Genomic DNA, 5,303 nt, shown 5'->3' with positions numbered 1-5,303 from the left:
GAATCGGTATTAGTGAACGAATCACAGAAATGTATTGGAGCTGTTCGATTGATTCAAAATTTATCGCGAAGCATTTTGTGCACCCGGTTGATTCATTTGAAAGAGCCGACTACAAATAGTGATTCATTCGAGTCGGGCATCGATTCGATAGTTCAGATTCCAAACAAACAAACGACATTGATTGCTGAAATACTGTCAAGGAATATGTTTCTCAGGTTGGTATACTGTAATCTCCGTCATCAGACAATAACCTAACATTAAACTATTTACTTGGATGGACTCGTGGCAAGACCGCACGAGGAAATGTTTGTTGTGGTAAATGTAGAGCATTTGAAATACTCCAAGAGATTGGTTGGTTGACACGAGTATATTTTTATGTCTCCTACAGACTTTTAAGTGCAATATAGTAAACGTCAAACATCTGAGACAAAGTTGATGCTTAAATGAAACATACTGTATCTGAGAACCCATATTAAAGAGCAACATGTGAGAAATAAAATATTCCTTTGAGAGTGTGTTTGGGAAGGACTTACAGAAACAGACCTAAAAGAGATTATGGTGATTGTGGGTACTGGTCGGTTTTGGTTCAGAAGCTGATATGGGACAAATTGCAGGGAAGCAAGAGTTTAAAAACCATTGATTACAGCATGTGTTATAGAGCCATCATCAACATTGATTGGTGTTAGAGAAATGCCATTGAATGGAGAGTGCTAATAAAATAATCTCATTCTCTTATTATATCATAAGTTGTCTGTGGTTCAAACAGTAGAAAATGTCTCTAGCAACGGCAGAGTCTTGGGTTCGACTCCCAAGGAAAGCGAGAACTGATGATGTAAAGTTGCTTTGGATGAAGCATCTCCCAAATGCAAAATGCACCTTTAATATAACCAGACTGAGCAGTGTATATTTGCATGCTCACAGACAAAACTCAAAAGTTTCTTATTAATGGTTCAGGAGATTAAATTAAGTCCTCAGTTGGATGTTCCTTAAGGAAATAAAAAGAGACACAAATGAGTATACAGTAACACATATAAAGAGCTATAAAATGAATTTAGAGAGCCATCCAGACCATTTGATTAGAAATGTTTGAGTTTACATTGAGATTTTAATTGCCGACTTTAATATTTTGGCACAGTTTGAGACTTTCTGAAACTAGATGCAAGAGTTTTTTCTCAGGAGAAAATCTGAGAAAAAGTAAAAGTCTCCATTTCCTCACCATTTAATCTCATTGATTTCTAGGAGAAAAAACCTGAGATATTATCTGACATCTCAATTATGATTTTTCTTTCTTACTGTATGAGCTTCCCTAAACATTAATATGGAACTCAGTTCAATAATATGATCTCATTATAAACCTTTCACATTAATTGTAAAGCTCTGTCTGTACTCAACACTTGACTTATTTTTATTTCTCAGGAAGAGAAACATTTCATTCTCTTATTTCAGTGAAACATAATTGAGAACACAAAGCTGCGAAATACATTTCCTCCGGGAAGAAACATTTTATTGATGTTATTCACCAATCATCCATGTCTCATACACACATGCATAATCTGCAGGCGTACCACACGTGTTGAGGTTTCCACCAGCGCCTCGGAGGCACGGGACAGGTGACACGCCGGAGGATGCTGGGACTTTCCGCTGCGCAATAAAAATGCTAATCCGCCCTATTCCCCTGTTGATCGGCTCTATGTAAAACAGGTTAGAGTTCTCCGCTCCACATGTGTACCCTCAATTTACCAGTTGGCCTTCCTTTGTCCTGCTCTCTTTATTTGTTCTTCATTGAACGCAGTGGCCTGGATGTCTTCACACATCTTTGACCGGACTCTGCTAATGACAATGACAGTGCTGGCTTCAGTTCTGCGCCCACACACCGCATTAATGATGCCTCCGCCGGCCCAAAGACAAAGAGAGTCTTAGATGCGGCATTGTCCCAATTAAAGGTCACAGAACAGAAGAGGTCTTAACTGTCCTCAGCCTCCGGCCACGTTCGGCTCAAATTGTCGGCTGCCACTGTTGGTCGTCTTCAACTGTTGTGTGCGCCACGCTGATTAATGTGGATTTCGGACGATTTCATACTGGGTTTAGTTTGCGCTTCTTACCTCTGCCGCGTTTATTAGATCAGTGCTTTTGCTTTTCAACTGGTTTTGCTTCAGGAACCAAATCTCTTTTTAGTAGGAACCCAATTGCTTTTAGAAAAGCAAACAAAAATGTTAAACATTGAAATGTCTCTATTATTGAGTTTAAACGTTTCTTAACTAAATTTGTATGGTTTCTTCCTCTAAGCCAGCACAAAACCTTTTTAACTATAAAACTGCAACATTTATTATAAAGTGATTTTGGTTTTCAAATGGTTTTGCTTCAGGAACCAAATCTCTTTTTAGTAGGAACCCAAATGGTTTTAGAAAAGCAAACAAAAATGTCCTTAAAATTAAACATTGAAATGTCTCTATTGAGTTTAAACGTTTCTTAACTAAATTTGTATGGTTTTTTCCTCTAAGCCAGCACAAAAGCATTTTAACTATAAAACTGCAACATTTATAAAGTGCTTTTGCTTTTCAACTGGTTTTGCTTCAGGGACCAGATCTCTTTTTAGTAGGAACCCAATTGTTCATCATAGAAAAGTAAACAAAAATGTCCTTAAAATGAAACATTGAAATGTCTCTATTATTGAGTTGAAAAGTTTCTTCAGTGTTTATGGTTTCATGCTCTCAGCCAGCACAAAACCATTTTTAACCATACAAATGCAACATTTATTAGATCAGTGCTTTTGTTTTTCAGCTGGTTTTGCTTCAGGGACCTTTTTTTTGTGGGAACCCAATTGTTTATCATAGGAAAGTAGACAAAAATGTACTTAAAATAAAACATTTTCCTTATCAGGTTTTAAAGGTTCAATTAATCTGGTTTTATGACACAGTTGCCACTCAGAGCACAAAACTGAAAAGTGTCATGCATTTGGCAGATACTTTTATCCAAAGTGACTTATATTGCATTTAAGGTATATGCAGATCAGTTTGCATTTAATGGGAATTTAACATAGTCTGGATAGTTTTTCTTTTACCTTGTGTAGTTTGTTCATGTTTTATGGAGATTGTTCATGCTTTATGTTCATGTTTTGTGTAGTTTGTTCAATGTGTTTATGTTGTCTTCATGTTGCATGTCTATTTAACTAGTTTCAAATACTGTATGACTGGAAGACAAGACTTTCATATCAACAATAAAACATATGGTGTCAAACACACACACACACACACACACACACACACACACACACACACACACACACACACACACACACATACACACACACACACACACACATACACACACACACACACACACACACACACACACACACACACACACACACACACACACGCACACACCCTGACGAATGCATGCAAAGCCGCAACGCGTAGGTGTACCTGTCACCAATTTTAATGCTTAAGCCATGAATAAATAAAGGATTTTTAGCTTTTTTCAACATAATTCGAGTGCCTTGGAGTTAGTTTTTTAAAACATATGGTGTGTTTTTCTCTATTTTGCGTTTGATAATTATAAGGTTAGTTGCATTTTATTATGTGCATTTAGTCGTTCTTCCTGCCGTCCACAGACACATTTTTGGGATGTGATCCACCCGTTGAGAACCACTGAATTCGATAGCTTTAACCTTTTAAGTTTTTAGGAACTCTGTCGAATCAGCATGTTTAGGACTGACCGAAATAAGCATCCGGTCGAGGAATATATCCCCGGCTGTCTGAGCTGAAGCAGGTTTATCAGCCTGTCTGCATGCCCCTGTTTTCTTAATCTTCTCCGTTCGCTCTCGAAAGGCCCAAAATGAAACGGTAATCTACATAATGTGGCCTTTGTCCCCCTCGTAGTTTCTTTAACTCTCACATCTAATTAGCTTCAGGGACTGCAGGAGTGCGATATGCGGTTTCCCGGGGCGCACCCCCCTCTCCCCTCCAGTTGGGCCGTGGGTCGGGCCGGTGGGGTCTGTTCCCCGGAGACCGGTTATGACAAATAAGATTAATGTCTCTCAAGCCTCCTGAGCCACACAGATTAGACTGATAGCTGATTTTCTCAAGAGAAACCCCATGTGTGTGAGCTTGTCAGAACCCCGTCCCGTCCCCTCTAATGACCACTGGAGCGGAGAGGGTCACGAGGGTATGGGTCAAAAGGTCCTCCGCGGAGGATTCCCTATCTTCATGAGCACTGGAGCGTCGGATGAAGGGTGACGCTCCTGTGAGATTAAGGTTTAAACTCTCCATTAGGAGTAACAGTGGAAATAAAAGGCCTGGAGGAGGTTTGAACCTGCGTCTACACATACAGCACCTGTTTTCCTCCTGCAAAAGCAACATTTTTATTTGGTCCATTGTCAGGCGTAAATTGATAAATCTGAGGATTTTTGTAATATAGCATTTACGTAGAGCACAAACACACACTGAAGCTTAATATTCAGTATTCAGGGTTTGTTCTCATTGCTAACTCCACACACAAATAATGAATGGATCAAAAGTAGGTTTGGACTTTTAGTTTTGAACAAACCAGATTTTTTTTTTCCTCAGTCTAATGAGAGGAGTATGGAAGCCCTTTTCTGCCACATAAGTAAAAAAATATATAAAAAAACACTTAGGAAAATCATAATTATGAAATTAGATAACATTATTATTAGATAAAATGTCAAAATTATGAGGTAAAAAAAGTCATAATTATGAGTTAGTCAATGATGAGATAAAGTCATAATTATCAGTAAGTCATTTGAGATAAAAAGTCAAAAATATGAGATAAAAAGTCAAAGTTTATGAGATAAAAAGTCAAAAATATGAGATAAAAAGTCAAAGTTTATGAGATAAAAAGTTGATAAAAATATGATAAAAAGTCATAACGCAAATCATAATTACGAGTTAGTCAATTATGAGATAAAACGTCAAAATTATGAGATAAAAAGTCATAGTTATGAGTTAGTCAATTATGAGATAAAAAGTCAAAATTATGAGATAAAATTTCATAGTTATGAGTTAGTCAATTATGAGATAGTCATAATTATCAGTAAGTCAATTGAGATAAAAAGTCAAAATTATGAGATAAAAAGTAAAAGTTATGAGATAAAAAGTTATAATTATATGATCAAAAGTCATAACGCAAGTCATAATTATGAGTTAGTCTATTATTAGATAAAAAGTCCAAATTATACAAATAATTATGAGATAAAGGTCTAAATTATGATAAAGTCAGTTATGAGACAAAGTCTAAATTATGACATGCCAAGTCAATTATTAATTTTTTTATAATTCATTACC

Source organism: Siphateles boraxobius, unplaced genomic scaffold (genome assembly GCF_051911475.1).
Source record: "Siphateles boraxobius isolate OS27281-9 unplaced genomic scaffold, OSU_SipBor_1 266, whole genome shotgun sequence".
NCBI classification, from domain to species: domain Eukaryota; kingdom Metazoa; phylum Chordata; class Actinopteri; order Cypriniformes; family Leuciscidae; genus Siphateles; species Siphateles boraxobius.
Note: the sequence above shows the minus strand (reverse complement) of the source record.